Source organism: Oryx dammah, unplaced genomic scaffold, assembly GCF_014754425.2.
Source record: "Oryx dammah isolate SB20612 unplaced genomic scaffold, SCBI_Odam_1.1 HiC_scaffold_5, whole genome shotgun sequence".
NCBI lineage: Eukaryota > Metazoa > Chordata > Mammalia > Artiodactyla > Bovidae > Oryx > Oryx dammah.
In genome coordinates, this window is record NW_024070189.1 from 14,389,038 (window position 1) to 14,410,692 (window position 21,655).

Sequence of the window (21,655 nt, forward strand, 5' to 3'; positions counted from 1 at the left end):
ATTGCTTCTTATGGCCATGAGTCCACAAGCAAGTCAATTAAACCTGAAGAGCGTCTAGTTTCCCACATGGGAATACCATGTACTCCACAGGGTTACTGTGAGAGAGTCAGATACCAAATACTAGGGCAATTTGAGCAAAGCACAAAACAAATATTAAAAAAATTTAAAACTAAGAAGTTCTGACAAATCAGTAACTAACTTTTAGTTAGGTCTGCTAGATGCACAAGAGAGAAATGTATAATTTGTTTCTGAACCATAATGAGATTCTTATTTTAATGATTCATCTCAAAAAAAAAAAATCAAAGAAAAAAATCATAGATTTTTCTTTAAAAACTTCTTTTTTTACAGTTTCTGTCAGAGACCCAAACTTGAACTCCATGAGGCCAGGGACCATGCCTGTCTCAGCAGCTGCACATATCCAAATGTCGCACACAATAGGTACTTAATAAGTATTTGTTAAATAAATTAATGCATGAATTTGTACATGAATAAACATGAGTATTATGTGATGGCTCAAATCAACATTATATTAGTTTTATGCAATCACCAGAAGTTTTATTTAAAGCACAGGTCAGAAAACAAGTTAGGAAAACAAACATCTAGTCTTCTATACCCTTACCCGGCAGTTGTATAACTTCAAAAAAATACTCAGAGGTACACAACAAAACCCTTAGCTGCTTCCTGTGAGACACCTGTAACAAACAATAGATGGCCCATGAGGGGCTTTCTAAAGAAAGCACTGCTGTTTTTCACAGACACTGTTCATGGACCCAGTGAGAACACGTTTATGGGGATGGACTATTCACTTTAGGAAATGAATATTCAGATGTTTAACTGTCTATTGTTCGCCCTGCAGTCACACCATGACATACCATCTTGTCTCACAATGCTTTTAATTATTTACCATAATAATGATGCTTCTCAAGAGAACCACAGTTCAGTTACCTAACAAAGTATGATATTTAATCCTAACAAAAAAAATGATTCCCATGAAATGGGTCATTTATGAATGAAGCTGAGCCATCTCTTTCAAGGAGAACATGGCTTGGTGCCAGCAGACCTAGTTAGGGCACCAACTTCCACCTCTGCACGTGTGCAATATGAGGCAATATGAGAGGATCCTAAGTACAACACCAAGTCATAAGAGATCAGAAGAAGGAGACTGTATTTCTGAGATGCAGGTTTGAAGATGGCTGGGAAAACTTCACAGAGGAGATGGGAAACAATTTACTTAGTATTCACGGCAGTTGGGATCGGGAGTTAGGTGAGGACTATAGAACCTTCCATGAGCCAGGAACTGTGGCAGGTGCTTTAGGCATCTGATTTCAGCGTATCTTTATAAACTCCTAGGACCCAATCATTATTACCTGCATTTTACAAAGGAGAATACTGAGGCTCAGAGAAGTTAGGTAACTTATCTAAGATCTCACAGTTAAGAAGCTGTAGAGCTTGGATCCGAACACAGACACTGACAATAAGGTCCATAAGCTTTATGCTATAACAAGTTGACTCCCCTACTTACAAAATGTAAAACGAAATATTTCAGTTTTACAAAACAAAGAGATGGAGCCAGGGACAGGGTAGTCATTCCAGATGAGCAAAACAGCTTGAGCAAGACTCAGAGGCGGGGAAGTACCAGAGATCATCAGTCCGGAGTCTGACCGGCTGGATAAAGTAGAACATGGCAAAATGAGGCGACCTGAACACTGCCTGGGGGAAACAGAAAGTGATTCTATCCAGGCTGAGGATTCTATACACTCATGAAATATATTAAAAGGGACTGCACAGCCTTAAGATAAAAATAGAAAGCCTGGGCTCTACTTGCTCTGGGAAGTGGAGAGCACATGCATCTTTGGCCTCTGATGCAACCCTGTGGGCAGACCTCAAAATAAACATCCACACGTTGCCCGGCAACCGGGACAGTGGCCACAGCTGATCTGTGATCGAAATCCAAGCCCGAGAGACCTTAGAACAGTTGGCCACACCCTGTGAGTGCCTGATTATGAGCTTCGACACAGGAGCACCCCAAACGCTTAGGAAAAAAGCCACAAAAGGCGTGAAGTTCGGTACCCTAAGCCAACTGCTTCCTTTTCATTGCTTTGTGAGCCCCACTTTTCCAGTGTTCCCCTTGCCTCCCTCCGGGGCTGATTATTTTGTAGGCAAGGAAGACAGCAAGCCACGCAGCCTGGATTCGTCATCAAAGAGGAGAAATGCAGCTTTTTTTTTTTTTAAGTTGTGTTCATGCCTTTGGGAGCCTGGTTACTTTACTTGATACATGAATAATTCCAACTATGTCTGACTTTGGCTGCCCCAAACAAGCCAGAGAAGTTAGACCCAGAAAAGACAGCCTACTTTCCTCTTGTGGTCCCTCCCCTAGAAAAGGTTTGCTTGGTTAGGACATTCTTAAGCTTGTGAGTCATTCAATTTAAGCAGATTAGAAGTGACATAATGAATAATGAGGAAGACAGCCCATGACAAGTACTTTGAACTTAAGTTTTAACCTCTCTAGAACACAGTTTCCTCATCTGTAAACTGTCAGGCTTGAGAACTCTGGAGTTCTGCAACTCTAATATGATACGCGATAAATATGTAAAGCTTATTAAATAATGTACACAGTGATAGATGTTCAAAGGGGAAACATAGGAGTTTAGCTTCTGGAATTCCACAGACCTGGGGAATCACACTATCTGTGTAACTTCAGGCAAGTTGCTTAAAGTTTCGTGTCTGACTCTTTGTGACTGTAGTCTGCCAGGGTCCTCTCTCTATGGGATTCTCCAGGCCAGAATACTAGAGTGGGTTGCCAGTCCCTTCTCCAGAGGATCTTCCCCACCCAGGGATCGAACCCAGGTCTCCTGCTTTGCAGGCAGATTCTTCACCATCTGAGCTACAGGGAAGTACTAAGCTTTCCAACATTGTGTTTTTTTTATTTGTTAAATGGTATAAAGGGGACATCTACCTCATAAGATGGTAGTGAGGAATTAATGAGGGTGTGTTCATAAGGCCTGGCACATCATAAGTTAGTAAACAAAAGTAATTTGTATTTTACAAATATCAATTGCCTGGGCTTCCCTCCTAGCTGTTTGTAAAGAATCTGCCTGTAATTCAGGAGACCTGGGTTTGATCCCTGGGTTGGGAAGATCCCCTGAAGAAGGGAAAGGCTCCCCACTCCAGTATTCTGGCCTGGAGATTCCATGGACTGTATAGTCCATGGGGTCACAAAGAGTCAGACATGACTGAGTGACTTTCACTTTCAAAAGTTCTCCTCAGTCTCAAAACGGTGAAGCACTTCAGTGGTGACCACTGCTTTGAGAAGTCTCATACTGTTTATCCTACAGAGAAAAGGCAATATTATTTTACATGACAAAATTTTGTTTGGGTTGAAATGCATCACTTATTTATCCTAAAAGATTATGAATGCATCTGAAGCATATATGGTTACTGGTGATATGATTATTATACAAGAATAAAAAATTCTGAGATCTGGTGAACAGTTGCCTGAAAGCCTTTCAGCTTGGTTTTCGTAGTGCTTTCAAATTCATTCCTTAGGCACAAACCTAACAAAGAGTGAAAGAAATGAGAACTTTTTATGGACTGCTGTATAATAAAACCAACGGCCCATCTCAATCTCTACAGAGAAGACAAGCTCAAAGTGTCTCTTAACGAAACTGAGAAGGTACCTATAAGGAAACACAGAGACGGAGCCAGTCGCGTGGTGCCTGAGAGATGAGTCTGTCACATGGCCATTCTTGTAGCTGGCTTCTCTCTGAAGCATGTTCTTAATAAGAAGACTTAACTGACAGGAATTAGTACAAAGTTCCCTTCTCCAAGCTGATTTCCAAGTAATGAAAATGAAAATGCAGGGTGAAATAAAACATTGTTCTAGAAACCACGTAAGGAAAACAAATTCACAAATGTACACTAACAGCAAGCTTAATCTTTGCAAATATTAAAGAGGTAATGTTTTTAGTCAGGAGAACAGCTGTGGAGCCTGACCACTTGAGTTTGGATTCCAGCTCTGCTACCAGCTGTATGACCTTGCGCAAATCCCCTAACTGCTTTGTGCCTCAGTTTCCTCATCTGTACAGTGGGAATAATCAATACCTTCCACATTTCATCCCACTTTCCCCTAAAATTAAAAAAAAAAATTCAATAGAATAGGAGAATTGATTTTTAAATAGGTTTCATTTTAAATATGTAAAAAGTTTGTAAAAATATGAACAGTGCTGCTTATCCTTAAGTCTAAGCAAAAGTTCTGCATTCCGACGCCAGAAGGATGTTTTTCACTACGTATTTTACCTGTTTTTTTTTTCTTAAATTTCCCTATATTCAGATGTGTAATTTATTCCTTCTTTACTGCCCATTAAGACATCTGAAGAAACTCTGTCAACAAAATTCTTCTTTGCTAATTCCAATCAGTGTACAATATGCTCTTTCACAGAAGCAGGAAATTTAATCAATCATAATTTCCACAGCATTAAGATGTTGAGCATAATATTGAGGGCATAATATAATTTCTACTGCTTTTCTGAATTTAGATACAAATTCCTCTATCAGTTATTTAAACTGCCTGAATATAAACTACTGAGTCCAGGATTTTATAAGACTGGTCTACTGAAAAAGGCATTGGAATCAAATAGAACCTTGCTATCTATGTGACCCAGGGTAAATTATTTAATCTAAGCCTTAGTCTTCTCATTTTAAAAACTGTCCTAATACCCATTTACCTAGTTGCAAAATATGCAACTCTTAAGAGGATTAAATGAAATCCATAAGTCACTTAGCACAGTAGTTGTTTAACAAATTAATAAACAGTTGGTTTTTGTTCTTTTCATTTATTTTCCATTTATCTAGATCCTGGAGAGCTTTTCCAAACTACATACATACTGCTGGACCTAACCCCTCTCCCACAGCATTCCAGAATTATCTACAGATTATCAGAATGTCCTTTGTTAATCGTTTATTTCCTATCGGTTGTCTCTCCATTTTAAATAGTAACCAAATCTTCAGTTCATTGGTCAGTAGAAGAATGTGGAGAAGTTATACACAACAGAGAAAAGTTACGGTTTATCACTGGTTCAACTGGAAATCAACTGGGGTGTTTGGCAAAGATTTTAAGTGCAAATATGTAGATCAATGTTCATCACATTCAGTCTTTGGAAACTCAAGTAGAAGTGTAAGAATTTGATTGTCAGAAGACTATAGAGAATGAGACAGTTCTAATTTGCCAGGCTAGGAATCCTACCACAAGAACACTATCTGAGAATAATTCAGCACCAATTACTGTAATAATTGAAAAAAATTCTTGAAACCAAGGAAGAACTCAAACTCAACACCCTAAAGAGGGGAGCCTTTCCCTTATGATTTCTAAATATTCAACAAGGGGATACACTGATTCTTAATAATGTGTGGACACTTTATGGCTAAAATTTCTAACAATAATTAGCTAATGAGCCAATTGAGTTAGGACATCACATAGAAGATGATATAATTTTATAATATTACTCGGGAAAAATGATCACTAATTTTAATCAGTGAAACTACACGAAATATGCAGGAATCCACACTTATTTAATTATTTTATACTAAAATTATACATAATGATTGCTGGCAATAAATGTTATATCAAGCTATTGGGCACTGTGCCAGGTCAAGCATTAACACCTTTGCTGTCTGTTTATTCGCTGAGTTGTGTCTGACTCTTTGTGACCCCAGGACTGTAGCCCGCCAGGCTCCACTGTCCTTTGGACTTCCCAGGCAAGAATACTGGAGTGGGTTGCCATTTCCTTCCCCAGGGGATCTTCCTGACCCAGGGACTGAATCCGTGTCTCCTGCGCTGGCAGGCAGATTCTTGGGAGGGCCTAGAGGTGCCATCCCGTGTTGAAGGTCAGGAAGGGCGGCGGTAAGGAGATACCCCTCGTCCAAGGTAAGGAGCAGTGGCTGCGCTTTGCTGGAGCAGCTGTGAAGAAGAGATACCCCATGGCCAAGGTAAGAGACACCCAAGTAAAATGGTAGGTGTTGCAAGAGGGCATCAGAGGGCAGACACACTGAAACCATACTCACAGAAAACTAGTCAATCCAATCACACTAGGACCACAGCCTTGTCTAACTCAATGAAACTAAGCCATGCCTGCGGGGCAACCCAGGGCGGGCGGGTCATGGTGGAGAGGTCTGACAGAACGTGGTCCACTGGAGAAGGGAATGGCAAACCACTTCAGTATTCTTGCCTTGAGAACCCCATGAACAGTATGAAAAGGCAAAATGATAGGATACTGAAAGAGGAACTCCCCAGGTCAGTAGGTGCCCAATATGCTACAGGAGATCAGTGGAGAAATAACTCCAGAAAGAATGAAGGGATGGAGCCAAAGCAAAAACAATACCCAGTTGTGGATGTGACTGGTGATAGAAGCAAGGTCTGATGCTGTAAAGAGTAATACCACACAGGAACCTGGAATGTCAGGTCCATGAATAGGCAAATTGGAAGTGGTCAAACAAGAGATGGCAAGAGTGAACATCGACATTCTAGGAATCAGCGAACTAAAATGGACTGGAATAGGTGAATTTAACTCAGATGACCAATATATCTACTACTGCGGGCAGGAATCCCCCAGAAGAAATGGGGTAGCCATCATGGTCAACAAAAAAGTCCGAAATGCAGTACTTGGATGCAGTCTCACAAATGACAGAATGATCTCTGTTCGTCTCCAAGGCAAACCATTCAGTATCACAGTAATCCAAGTCTATGCCCCAACCAGTAACGCTGAAGAAGCTGAAGTTAAACGGTTCTATGAAGACCTACAAGACCTTTTAGAACTAACACCTAAAAAAGATGTCCTTTTCATTATAGGGGACTGGAAGGCAAAAGTAGGAAGTCAAGAAACACCTGGAGTAATAGGGAAATTTGGCCTTGGAATGTGGAATGAAGGAGGGCAAAGACTAATAGAGTTTTGCCAAGAAAATGCACTGGTCATAGCAAATACCCTCTTCCAACAACACAAGAGAAGACTCTACACATGGACATTACCAGATGGTCAACACCGAAATCAGACTGATTATATTCTTTGCAGCCAAAGATGGAGAAGCTCTATACAGTCAACAAAAACTAGACCAGGAGCTGACTGTGGCTCAGATCATGAACTCCTTATTACCAAAATTCAGACTGAAATTGAAGAAAGTAGGGAAAACCACTAGGTCATTCAGGCATGACCTAAATCAAATCCCTTATGATTATACAGTGGAAGTAAGAAACAGATTTAAGGGCCTAGATCTGATAGGTACGAGTGCCTGATAACTATGGAATGAGGTTCATGACATTGTCCAGGAGACAGGGATCAAGACCATCCCCATGGAAAAGAAATGTGAAAAAGCAAAATGGGTGTCTGAGGAGGCCTTACAAATAGCTGTGAAAAGAAGAGAAGCAAAAAGCAAAGGAGAAAAGGAAAGATATAAGCATCTGAATGCAGAGTTCCAAAGAATAGCAAGAAGAGATAAGAAAGCGTTCCTCAGTGATCAATGCACAGAAATAGAGAAAAACAGCAGAATGGGAAAGACTAGAGATCTCTTCAAGAAAATCAGAGACACCAAGGGAACATTTCATGCAAAGATGGGCTCGATAAAGGGCAAAAATGGTATGGACCTAAAAGAAGCAGAAGATATTAAGAAGAGGTGGCAAGAATACACAGAAGAACTGTACAAAAAAGAGCTTCATGACCCGGATAATCACAATGGTGTGATCACTCTTCTAGAGCCAGACATCCTGGAATGTGAAGTCAAGTGGGTCTTAGAAAGCATCACTATGAACAAAGCTAGTGGAGGTTATGAAATTCCAGTTGAGCTGTTTCAAATCCTGAAAGATGATGCTGTGAAAGTGCTGCACTCAATATGCCAGCAAATTTGGAAAACTCAGCAGTGGCCACAGGACTGGAAAAGGTCAGTTTTCATTCCAATCCCAAAGAAAGGCAATGCCAAAGAATGTTCAAACTACCGCACAATTGCACTCATCTCACACGCTAGTAAAGTAATGCTCAAAATTCTCCAAGCTAGGCTTCAGCAATATGTGAACTGTGAACTTCCAGATGTTCAAGTTGGTTTTAGAAAAGGCAGAGGAACCAGAGATCAAATTGCCAACATCCGCTAGATCATGGAAAAAGCAAGAGAATTCCAGAAAAACATCTATTTCTGTTTTATTGACTATGTCAAAGCCTTTGACTGTGTGGATCACAATAAACTGTGGAAAATTCTGAAAGAGATGGGAATACCAGACCACCTGACCTGCCTCTTGAGAAACCTATATGCAGGTCAGGAAGCAACAGTTAGAACTGGACATGGGACAACAGACTGGTTCCAAATAGGAAAGGGAGTACGTCAAGGCTGTATATTGTCACCCTGCTTATTTAACTTATATGCAGAGTACATCACGAGAAACGCTGGACTGGAAGAAGCACAAGCTGGAATCAAGATTGCCGGGAGAAATATCAATAACCTCAGACATGCAGATGACACCACCCTTATGGCAGAAAGTGAAGAGGAACTAAAAAGCCTCTTGATGAAAGTGAAAGAGGAGAGTGAAAAAGTTGGCTTAAAGCTCAACATTCAGGAAACAAACATCATGGCATCTGGTCCCATCACTTCATGGCAAATAGATGAGGAAACAGTGGAAACAGTGGCAGACTTTATTTTGGGGGGCTCCAAAATCACTGCAGATGGTGATTGCAGCCATGAAATTAAAAGATGCTTACTCCTTGGAAGAAAAGTTATGACCAACCTAGATAGCATATTCAAAAGCAGAGACATTGCTGACTAAGGTCTGTCTAGTCAAGGCTATGGTTTTTCCTGTGGTCATGTATGGATGTGAGAGTTGGACTGTGAAGAAGGCTAAGCGCTGAAGAATTGATGCTTTTGAACTGTGGTGTTGGAGAAGACTCTTGAGAGTCCCTTGAACTGCAAGAAGACCCAACCAGTCCATTCTGAAGGAGATCAGGCCTGGGATTTCTTTGGAAGGAATGATGCTGAAGCTGAAACTCCAGTACTTTGGCCACCTCATGTGAAGAGTTGTCTCATTGGAAAAGACTTTGATGCTGGGAGGCATTGGGGGCAGGAGAAGGGGACAACTGAGGATGAGATGGCTGGATGGCATCACTGACTCGATGGACATGAGTCTGAGTGAACTTCGGGAGTTGGTGATGGACAGGGAGGCCTGGTGTGCTGTGATTCATGGGGTCGCAAAGAGTTGGACACGATTGAGCGACTGAACTGAACTGAATAATTAATAAAGCCCTGTGGAGGGCAGGCAAAGAGCAGCTGAGGAGCAGGATCACAGGCTAAGAAGACAGGCAGCACTGCCCAGTTTTCCAGTTTCCCTCTGGACAGGACCTCTGCATAGGAGGTGTGAGTGAAGTCACAGAGCTGCCTGGCACTCGAAGCACTCCCCAGCATGCTTGCCAGCTTCTTGCGGGACAGGCTTGCCAACTTGGAGATGTTCTTCACATGGTTCATCAAGGAGTGACAGTTTTTGGCTTTTATCTCTGGCATTTTTAACAAGATGTTGTGGGCACCAGGGTTATACTTCTCTGCTTCAGGGAGGGTCTTGGAATTGGCGGTCACAGTCGATTAACACCTAGCTCAGTGGTTTGGGGGCTTCCCTGGTGGCTCAGGTGGTAAAGAATCTGCCTGCAACGCAGGAGACCTGAGTTCAGTCCCTGGGTCGGAAGATATTCTGGAGAACAGACTGGGTACCCACTGCAGGATGCTTGTCTGGCGAAGTCCATGGACAGAGGAGCCTGGTGGGCTCCAGGGAGTCCATGGAGTTGCAAAGAGTCAGACAGAACTGAGCCAATTCACTTTTCAGTGTTTTTTGGCCCAGAAGCAGAACCACTCACTGTTGGGCACTGTGTGGGGAGGGGCAGGGCAGGAATGGACACTTAGAAACTTACAAAGGAGTTTGTCCAAAAGCATAAGGCAGGGGGAAGAGAAAGGAAGGGTTACAGCCTAAAAAGCTGTAAGCCCCCCGGGGGATTCTGAAACTCTTTGACATTGAGAATGACTGCTTTAGATAGTTTAAAGGAGATGGCTTTATAGGGAGTTGGTGGAAGGGCCACTATTTTCTATTAAAACCATCTATTGTTATCTATCCATGGGCACTTTTCTTCCGGTAACAAACTTAAGTCTCTTCCTGCTTTCATTTGGTCAAGAGAAAGGTACCAGAATTCATTAGATAATGGGTCAGATTCACAGAATTACTTTTCAAAAGTACTTTCCAGCTGGTTTTGAAAGGATTTGTGGTGCTGACTTGGCCATTCCAGGTTACTAAACAGCATAGATGCTCCCTAAAAAAATAGTCCTGTAATGCCCCCAAAGTACCTGTCTTCTCTAGTCTCATGACCGCAAACTCTGAGGACGATTAATAATTGGGATTATGTCTGTAGCGTACATCTTTCTTACACTAGAAAAATGTAGACTATAGGCTTCACCAAGCTCAACAGTGCTGTCATCTTATAGGCAGATATTCTGGCCCACTAGAGGAACTCTTAATGCTACACATATCCACACATCTAGTATACAGCTCAGTTCCAAGGATTTATTTAAGAAAAAAGTGAATTTTTTTCTGAAAAATTTTCAGAAACATAATATTTGTCTATCTCTGTATATCAGGATTCTAACACTCAAATGAAAATATACTTTGGAGGATGTGAATGAGTGTATCAGGCCAGGATGAAGAGTGGGTAGGAGGCTTCATGACAAAATAGAACGTGCAGTTATTATCTAAAGGCTTTCAAAAGTTTTAAAAACACTGCACAGGCTTAATAAAATTAACCTGAATTCTGATTCAAGAGCCCCTTTCTGTTCTAGACACATAGAAATACTGTACAAAATTTAACATTAAAACATTAATTAAATAAAGTGATAAATCAAGAGATGGTGAGTATAAAAGAGAAGTTGAGAATTCTGGAAGATAAAAATTCTAGCCACAAGTTTCAGTTCTCTGCTGTAGACCAAGCCCTCTGAACCTCATGCATATTTGTAAACAAAATATTATGAAAAGAAGCATGTCCAAAAGCATATATCCCAGGACTCTGATGATGACAAGTCATGGTAATGACATTATATTAGACAATTGTATTTGCCTTGTTAGATATAAACAGAATTTCCTATTCCACGATAAGAAGGAAATAGAAGACACTTATACGACTGAAAACCATACAAGTAATTTTCCCTCTGCCACTCTGGCCACCCTTAGTACAGCTAATGAGGAAACAATACGCAGGAGGCTGAGTCTCTGGTTTCTCTGCAGGAGCAACTTTCTGCCCCCGCAACTCTATTCTAGACAACTCTGGAGGGATCAAGAGCTCATCGAGGTATTTATACTGAGGAGCTCAACCCATGACAGAGTCCAAAGAGTATGCCTGCATGCTCACCCGGGTGCCTTCTCTTATACCAGCTTTGAGTGAAAGAGGAGTGGTTCAGGCCCTTTCTTAGGCTCCAACAGAGGGCCACGAACATCAATCAGGTCAGTTCAGGGGGCCCACTCAGGATGGCTCAGAAGTCTCAGCTTCTGTCAGTAGAAGAGCCACAACTCTCAGCAAGACTGCACTGCACCGCTGCTCACAGACCGACTCTGGTGAGCCAACTCTCTTCTTAAAGCAGCGCTCATTCCGCTTTTACAGGTTTAAGGATTTACCTTGAACGCTTACTGGGCCATAGATTCCAGTGATGCTGACTGGGTAGGTCTGAGGTGCGACCTGGGCAATCTCCATTTTTAATTAAGGATCTCAGGTGAATTTCACACAGATGCTTTCCAGACTTCATATCATGAAACACTGCATTAGAGCATTCCAATGGGGAGGAGGAAGTACAACCCCAGAACACAGGTCAGGAGAGTCCCAGGCCCAAAGATTAGCCTGGGATTATCCCACTGGACTGCCTTCTCTATTTGAGAAACAAGAAACTTCTCTCCTCTGAGGAGACCCTGCTGCTAAAACACAGCTCTGTGCAATTAAGGAAGCCCTGCTTCAGTTACAGTCAGCTTCTCCATTGCTTAGTATCACCAGTCCATTGGCAGGGCTCCCTGGGAAACTCCTTACGTTCCAGAACTCGGATGATGACGAGCCACAGAATCATCACCACTCACACACATTTTAGCCAGTATGATCAGTATGTACCATGGGACCTAGAGAACTGAGGATAATTATGTTTTGGCAATATGTAAACCTGTTTGCCAAAGCTGACTTGACTGATCAGTAAAGTGAAAGTGAAAGTGAAGTCGCTCAGTTGTGTCCGACTCTGCAACCCGTGGACTGTAGCCCACCAAGCTCCTCCGTCCATGGGATTCTCCAGGCAAGAATACTGGAGTGGGTTGCCATGTCCTTCTCCAGGGGATCTTCCCGACCCAGGGATCGAACCCAGGTCTCCCACTTTGCAGGCAGACGCTTTATCCTCTGCGCCACCAGGGAAGGCCAGTAAAAGCAGACCCAAATCTTCTTTCCAACATATAAGAAATCCTCCCAAATAAAACTGATTGATAGGATTTTGTAAGTGTTGCAAAGGCATCTAAGGGAAAATAAACAAACACCATCAACAAAAGAGACCAAGAGGCACTTTTGTAACTAAAATATGCCAATTATTGCTAGCGAAGGAATCAATAAAAATGATAAAGGGTGAGCAGATGAGCATCTGAGCTTCTTCCTTGTTTTGCTAAGGATACGTATCCACCACGTGGCAGCTGGCAAACATGAAATATTCAATCAGAAACGAAATGGAGACAATGTGCCCTTAGAGGTAAGTGGAATGCAGGGGCAGGTTATCCTGTTGGTGAGCCTGTCTGCCCTCCCTGCATCTCAGCTTGGGTTGTGAAGCAACAGGAAGATGAACAGGAGGACCTGTCACCCTCAAAGCTGGTTTGGCAGACAGACAGCACAGACTCAGGCAGCTATGGCGTCTCCAGTTAATTTGTGACTGCACAGGACAAATGGAAATCTCAGGTTGTCACTGACATCTGATGGGAATCCTGTCTGCAGGGGACAGTTGTCAAGAACATCTCACGAGAGAGCCCTAAAATGAATCCAAACTCTCAGCCCCACATAACAGCACATGGAAAAGTGTGTGGGGGGGAGATCAGAGTAATTCCACTGGTAGTCAGGGGCAAGTCTGGAAAGATGGGTCAAGAAAATAATGAATGAGGCAAGCCAATGCTTGGGAACCTGGATGTATTCAGATCTCTGAAGAGTCCGGCCTTGAACTGACTGGTTACAGATCTCCTTTAAGGGACTCGTTTTACTAATGTTTATTCCCAGAAAAACAGGCCCAACTTAACCTCATCCCCCTTCCCTCAAACTTGCACCTTCATAGCACCTTGACAGCAATGCTTTTCAGCACTTTTTACACTGTGTTTTTATATTTGTTATATGGGCCATACTTCACGTCTGTATCCTCTGTACCATGACTGGCCATTGGAGAAGTTAAACAAAAAGAGTTCATATTGAACTTCCTGATGTTCAAGCTGGTTTTTGAAAAGGCAGAGGAACCAGAGATCAAATTGCCAACATCCGCTAGATCACCAAAAAAGCAAGAGAGTTCCAGAAAAACATCTGTTTCTGCTTTATTGACTATGCCAAAGCCTTTGACTCTGTGGATCACAATAAACCGTGGAAAATTCTGAAAGAGATGGAAATACCACACCACCTAACCTGCCTCTTGAGAAATCTGTATGCAGGCCAGGAAGCAACAGTTAGAACTGGACATGGAACAATAGACTGGTTCCAAATAGGAAAAGGAGTACGTCAAGGCTGTATATTGTCACCCTGCTTATTTAACTTATATGCAGAGTACATCATGAAAAACGCTGGACTGGAAGAAACACAAGCTGGAATCAAGATTGCCGGGAGAAATATCAATAACCTCAGACATGCAGATGACACCACCCTTATGGCAGAAAGTGAAGAGGAACTAAAAAGCCTCTTGATGAAAGTGAAAGAGGAGAGTGAAAAGTTGGCTTAAAGCTCAACATTCAGAAAACAAACATCATGGCATCCAGTCCCATCACTCCATGGGAAATAGATGGGGAAACAGTGGAAACAGTGTCAGACTTCATTTTGGGGGGCTCCAAAATCACTGCAGATGGTGATTGCAGCCATGATATTAAAAGATGCTTACTCCTTGGAAGAAAAGTTATGACCAACCTAGATAGCATATTCAAAAGCAGAGACATTACTTTGCCAACAAAAGTCTGTCTAGTCAAGGCTATGGTTTTTCCTGTGGTCATGTATGGATGTGAGAGTTGGACTGTGAAGAAGGCTGAGCGCCGAAGAATTGATGCATTTGAACTGTGGTGTTGGAGAAGACTCTTGAGAGTCCCTTGGACTGCAAGGAGATCCAACCAGTCTATTCTGAAGGAGATCAACCCTGGGATTTCTTTGGAAGGAATGATGCTAAAGCTGAAGCTCCAGTACTTTGGCCACCTCATGTGAAGAGTTGACTCATTGGAAAAGACTTTGATGCTGGGAGGGATTGGGGGCAGGAGGAGAAGGGGACGACCGAGGATGAGATGGCTGGATGGCATCACTGACTCGATGCACGGGAGTCTGAGTGAACTCCGAAAGTTGGTGATGGACAGGGAGGCCTGGCGTGCTGTGATTCATGGGGTCGCAAAGAGTCGGACAAGACTGAGCGACTGAACTGAACTGAAATGAACTGATGGATCTTTTTCAATTACCTAATCTTTAGCTAATGGACAAACAGATATTAAGCTGTAAATACTCATACAGCTTAGAGAACAAAAACGAATATTGTTTTACCTTTTCTGTCTACCTAGTGTAAATCTCTACACTAACGCAACAGTATCTTAGGGCTCTGTTCAAATTGAGAGAAAAAAAAGATCTTCTTTTTCAATTCAACAAACACTTATCGAGCAGTTAGTATGCAGAAGGCACCATGGAAGATGCAGTGGTCGTCCAAAGATGTGGATCTTGTCTTCAAAGGGCTCACAGTAGAATAAAAATCTGCTATTCTAACAAAAGTAACCATAGCCAAATGAGACGATATAGTCAAACGAGACTTCAGTGTGCGTTAACTTCACCCACTACAGCTCACTTTTTAGGAAGTATTTTATGGAGAGCTGTTAAACATGTCCTGAGAAATAACACAGGGCAGTGGTTAAAAGATCAGGCTCTTGCTCTCTTAATCTGTAAAGTAGGCATGATAAGGGTGTCTGCCTCCTCCCTTTCTCATCATCAGATCATCTAAAGTGCTTGACATATACCTAGAACACAGTAATTGTCAATAAGTGTAGTTACAACTATTAATGCTGATTTTTTTTTTTTTTTTTTTTTGCTGTTTAGTCAGTAAGTCGTGTCCGACTCTTTTGTGACCCCGTGGACTGTAGCCTGCCAGGCTCCTCCGTCCATGGGATTCCCCAGGCAAGAATACTGCAGTGGTTTGCCATTTCCTTCTCCAGGGGACCTTTCCAACCCCGAGACAGAACCCACATCTTCTGCTTGGCAGGCGGAATCTTAACCACTGAGCCAAAACGCTGATCTAATACAGATTGTGTTGATCTGTTTGTTTTCTGAAACCGATTCAAGTCACTTGCTAATAATTTATTATTATTGCCTAATGTGAACAGGAGGGTACAAGGCTAACAATGTCACTTTAGCAATAGGATTACACATAGCCTCCACCCAAAACGTCAAGGTTCAAATATATGTATGGACTTGCTCAGAAATCAACCTGTCTTAAGAGATGCTGTAAAGGACCCTTAAAGACTGGAAACAATGGGACTGAGTAATTATATTTATGGCTTTCCATAAAAATAGTGTATCGATTGATCTTAACCATGGCGGGGGTGGGGGGTAGCATCCAGTGAAGGGGTATTTTAAAATGTGTGCATGACAGCGTTTTTGTCATGCTCTGGCATTTAGTGGAAACAAGAGAGCCCTGCTCAATTAAGAACTGTCAACCCAAATGCCATTAGTTCTCTGTTGAGAAACACTGGGTAACTGACAGTTTTTAGTTAAAAGCTATTCACAGAGAAAAAAATAAAACACAACTGTTTGTGAAGACCCACTGTACTTTCTCAGTATCAGTTCAGTTCAGTTGCTCAGTCGCTCAGTCGTGTCTGACTCTTTGCGACCCCATGAATCGCAGCACACCAGGCCTCCCTGTCCATCACCAACTCCCAGAGTTCACTCAGACTCACGTCCATCAAGTCAGTGATGCCATCCAGCCATCTCATCCTCGGTCGTCCCCTTCTCCTCCTGCCCCCAATCCCTCCCAGCATCAGAGTCTTTTCCAATGAGTCAACTTTTTGCATGAGGTGACTGAAGTACTGGAGTTTCAGCTTTAGCATCATTCCTTCCAAAGAAATCCCAGGGCTGATCTCCTTCAGAATAGACTGGTTGGATCTCCTTGCAGTCCAAGGGACTCTCCAGAGTCTTCTCCAACACCACAGTTCAAAAGCATCAATTCTTTGGTGCTCAGCCTTCTTCACAGTCCAACTCTCACATCCATACATGACCACAGGAAAAACCATAGCCTTGACTAGACGGACCTTAGTCGGCAAAGTAATGTCTTTGCTTTTGAATATGCTATCTAGGTTGGTCATAACTTTTCTTCCAAGGAGTAAGCGTCTTTTAATTTCATGGCTGCAATCACCATCTGCAGTGATTTTGGAGCCCCCAAAAATGAAGTCTGACACTGTTTCCACTGTTTCCCCATCTATTTGCCATGAAGTGATGGGACCAGATGCCACGATCCTTGTTTTCTGAATGTTGAGCTTTAAGCCAACTTTTTCACTCTCCACATTCACTTTCATCAAGAGGCTTTTTAGTTCCTCTTCACTTTCTGCCATAAGGGTGGTGTCGTCTGCATGTCTGAGGTTATTGATATTTCTCCCAGCAACCTTGATTCCAGCTTGTGTTTCTTCCAGACCAGCGTTTCTCATGATATACTCTGCATATAAGTTAAATAAGTAGGGTGACAATATACAGCCTTGACGTACTCCTTTTCCTATTTGGAACCAGTCTATTGTTCCATGTCCAGTGGTAACTGTTGCTTCCTGACCTGCATACAGATTTCTCAAGAGGCAGGTCAGGTGGTCTGGTATTCCCATCAATTCAATATATAAAAAACTACAGGATAAAATAGCTCCTTATGAGGCCAGACACACTGATGCTAAAACACATATCCCAGATTCAAACAGTCTCCAAATGAGGGCACTGTGAGGTAAAGAGAAGAGACAAAGATATCTATGTACACAAGAGAACATGGGTTGTGGGCTTTTTATTTAAATAGGACTGAATGATTAAGTGGTTCATATTGTGGGAAACGTAAATACTTCCAGCTAAGAAGTAGTGATGCCTTACAGATAGTTGTTATTATAAACAATGAATAGCAACACAAATATTTGGGTGACTTTATGAACTGAATTCAAATTAACTTCCCATGTTACCCTAAATCTTTTCAAATGATCAGTTTACTTGTTCTCTTTTAAACCTTCATTGCTGAGAGAAGAATTATACTCAGCCAGTTCATGGACAATCAAGAAACCTAACTGACCACTAATAAACTCCTCTCCACACTGAGAATCTTCTCTCAAAGCATCAGAACTGAAATAGACACTGTTTATACTTGAGGGCACTGCTTCGTAAACACATCAAGCAGTCTGCAAAGTTCACTTTTTTTTTTTTCAAACAGTCACAAGGGTTCTTGCTGCCTGTACCAGGATTCCCGCTCTATCCTCACTGCTATTGGCCAGCTACCCCTTTTCCAAGTCGGCAGATGTAGCCTTGGCTAGTCTAGCATGATTTTGCTAAATGTCACTATTCTGTTTTAATCTTACACAGGCAGCAATCTCTTCCCCACCCCATTCCCAGCAATACATATCCTTTAGATACTGAAAAATCAGTGTGCAAAAGTTAAATTCAGTTTCCACAAACAACATGTCAGGAAGAGGCACTCTTCATTACAAAATAAACTTGCCAGCTTTAAACAGCAGGTGCCACTCCTTATTGACCCTCCCTGCAATGCAGAGGTTTTCCCTCTCGAAAACATCTCATATAACAAGAACTTTCCAGAACTGCCAATTAGGCACTCCCATTCCTCTGATGTAGGTACAGGTGGATTCCCCAGGGGACTAGTCAGAGGTCCCAAGGTCCCACCCTTGGAGGACGCTTCTTAAACTCTCAGCCTCCTTTTCTCAAGCTGTAAAATGGGAACAAAGAACCAGTCCGGTACGCGTTTATAACTGAGGCACGGGGCCACCCTAACAGCGCAGCAGAGACTGTCAAATCTCCAGGAAAACATTTTGCATTCTTGAAAGACAGGTACTAAACACCGCTCTTTGTGATGTCATCCGACCACAGCCTCAGGTTGTGTTCAAGGAAACAGAACCAAAATAAGTCACAACATCGGCCACGCCACACCCAGCATGTTATTAGGTACACGGAGAGGTTCAGTTCAGTCGCTCAGTTGTGTCGGACTCTTTGCGACCCCATGAAATCGCAGCACGCCAGGCCTCCCTGTCCATCACCAACTCCTGGAGATGTTACACACAGTGAAGTCATTCTCTAAAACGGAGGTCACCACGGCGGAGGGGGCAGGGCGCGGGGAGAAGACGCGGTGTAATCCTAAAGATCACAGGGCCAAACCGAATCCACAGAGCTGCTGCTCTTTCTCTTTTGTCTTTCAGCATTTTTTCCAGGTCACACAAATCCCTGGTTTTGGAACTCTACCCTGTACGATCACCAGATTCATTCCCAGTCCAGCAGCCAGCCACTGCGGCACCGACAGAGAGGAGGGGTCGGCAAGTAACACAAGGGAGCTTAGAACCCACTGGAAGGAGATGGATCTTAAAGGTCAAGGGACTGGTTGAGGCGCACGTCCAGGCGCTGGGAGCCCGCCGGCCCGGGAAGCCGCCGCAGCCTCGGGGACAAGCGGCCGAAATCAGTACTCACTCTGCGTTCGGCTTCGGGGCCCTGGAGACTTCAGCCGGGCTTGCGGGACGTTTGCATTCCCGATTGCGCTTGGCCCCCGCGGTTTCCGTTTGCAGCCGCAGCCGAGCGCTCGGAGAGGGACGCGGCGGGGCGGTCCCGAGACGCGCGACGCAGGCCGCTCCCCGCCCTCCTCTGCCCGCCCCGGGCAGCACCTCCCCCGGAGCCCCGCGCGGTTCGTGGAGGGGGCGATGCCCGCTCTGACTGCGGGGCTGGCATCCTCCGGGCTGGCTAACAAAACAACGCGAGGCAGGTCACCCGCTGATGGCATTGGTCTACCGCTCCAAGGGTGTCTCTGTGCGAATACACGCCCCCAAATGTCGCTTTTAAAACTACGGAGTAAATTAACATTTTACATCCCATAACAGATTTTGCTTTCTAAAGAATGGTTTAACAGAACCAAAATTCTACTGAATTACTGTACATTATACATTATGACTAAACATTTCAAAATAAGAATGGATTTTAAGCCACTGAATAAAATAAGAATGCTGAATTCATACTGCCATAAATAAATGTTTTTATATATCCTCAACTAATTCATGGGCAATCAAGAAACTTAACCGATCACTAATAAATTCCTCTCCGCCCTGAGAATCTTCTCTCAAAGCATGCGAACTGAAACACAGACAGCATTGGCCACCTACTCCTTTTTCTGTTGGTCAGCTACCCCTTCTCCATCAGCCGGCAGATGTAGCCTTGGCTAGTCTGGAATGATTTTGCTAAATGTCACTATTTTGTTTTAATCTTACACAGATAGTAATCCCTCCCCACCGAATTCCCACCAATAAATATCCTTTAGTTTCTGAGGAGAGATAAGAAAATGCTTTTCCTTATAGAAGAATACATTTGCACTTGAAGTTGCTCAGTCGTGTCTGACTTTTTGCGACCCATAGATTGTAGCCTGCTAGGCTCCTCCATCCATAGGATTTTCCAGGCAAGAGTACTGGAGTGGGTTGCCATTTCCTTCTCCAGAGGATGTTCCCGACCCAGGGATCGAACCTGGGTCTTCCACATTGGAGGCAGATGCTTTACCGTCTGAGCCACCTGGGAAGTCAATAGAAGAATTCTAACTAATAAATATAAAATAAGTGATTGGGGTTAGGGAAAACACTTATAAAATTTTAAAGAAATATGGGAAGCCAGTTTTCCCCCAAAGCCATAAATCGGTTACAATAAAGGCTCTAGACAGGGAGCTGGGGGTGTGAGTGGAGGAGGTAGTGGCAGTGGGTAGTTAAGGACCAGAAATTCAGGCCTCACTAGTGACAGCTGAGCAGTGACTCACTCCGTGTCCAGCCAAGGCAGAGGTGATGGCCAGCAGGGGTTCAGAAGAGTGTTCATCTGGGCAGGCTGGTACCCACATCCACCCAGCAATCAAAGCAGGCGGGGTCCCCACTGACTTCTCCTGCAAGGTGTTCCCCACAGCCACCTTACTTATTATCATTTTTCATTTACTTCTGTTAAACAAAGGTGGTGAAAGAAAAGCCCTTCCAACTCTAATATTCTATAATTCCCCGAGAAGAAGATCCCATCCTCATAATTCTTCTAGATGAAAATGTAGCTTAAATTCCTTTTTGGCTCATGGTCAGTATGTTCTCTGCTTTTTTGTTTCTTCACTTTCACTTTTTTACTCTCATGCATTGGAGAAGGAAATGGCAACCCACTCCAGTGTTCTTGCCTGGAGAATACCAGGGACGGGGGAGCCTGGTGGACTGCCGTCTCTGGGGTCACACAGAGTCGGACACGACTGAAGCAACTTAGCAGCAGCAGCAACCTCAGCCTATCAGTGACATTTCAAACAACCAACATGACTTACTTGAGCTGCTTTTCAAGAGGGATGAGCCCTGAGTCCCACAGCTCCAGGGCTAGGCAGCATATCTCTCTCAGTGAAGGTGAGTATATCTGAGCTCTTCAAGGGTACAGATTACTAATTACATGGTTATGAAATAAAACTTTCAAAGATGCTTATCCTGCAGGACAGATAGAAAGGGACTCTTTTCCTTGGAGATGAAGAGGGACGGTATTGCTCCCAGATAAGCTGTGTCTATTCTAGCCCCTATTCTAGTCCTTTCTTCCAGCGTGGCCCCCACATCACCCGCCTCTGAAAAACTGGAGGGTATTTATCAAATAAAGAAAATCCGGGCCCTTACCCCCTTATGAGGAATCAGGTTTTTGTGGCTTGGAACCTGAGAATCTGCATTTTAACCAGATTATCTTCAGTTTAGGTAATCTAAGATACAAGTAATCTAAATTACCCACATTCAGCACAATTCAGCATCTCTGCAGCTCAAAATGCAGTTGCCAAACCACCAGCAGCAACTGGGAGCTTGTTAGAAAAGCAGAAAGAATCTCAGTCTCACCACAACTTCCTGAGTCAGAATCTGCATTTTAATAAAAAGCTCACTGACTGAATATGCACATTAAAATGATACTCCTCCATCCATGGGATTTTCTAGGCAAGAGTACTGGAGTGGGTTCCCATTTCCTTCTCCAGGGAATCTTCCCGACCCAGGGATTGAACCCGGGTCTCCTGCATTGTAGACAGACGCTTTAACCTCTGAGCCACCAGGGAAGGCCTAAAATGATACTGCTCTGAATCTTGTTTCCCAAACCTCGGTTATTTGTGTATGTGTGTTATTGTCATTCAATCATGTCCAACTCATTGCAACCCCACGAAT

The 21,655-nt window shown here is 43.2% G+C and overlaps 1 protein-coding gene and 1 non-coding gene across 22 annotated transcripts in view; both read right to left on the bottom strand.

Annotated features, from left to right (window-relative positions):
* The window catches only part of CAST (calpastatin), a 136,730-nt gene that overhangs the window by 67,284 nt on the left and 47,791 nt on the right, over nt 1–21,655 (bottom strand). For 3 of the 21 annotated variants that reach the window (XM_040239390.1, XM_040239389.1, XM_040239388.1), the window contains exon 1: nt 18,942–19,109. The exons of 12 other annotated variants lie outside the window; for them this stretch is intronic. The gene's annotated coding sequence lies outside the window, so the exon portion shown is untranslated. Of the gene's footprint in view, nt 1–18,941; nt 19,110–21,655 lie in introns of those variants that run through there. 6 more of the 21 variants (XM_040239393.1, XM_040239392.1, XM_040239391.1 and 3 more) reach the window with 2 other exon arrangements.
* Nucleotides 19,959–20,030, bottom strand: TRNAW-CCA. Its single transcript has one exon. It is a non-coding gene; the product is annotated as a tRNA-Trp (tRNA).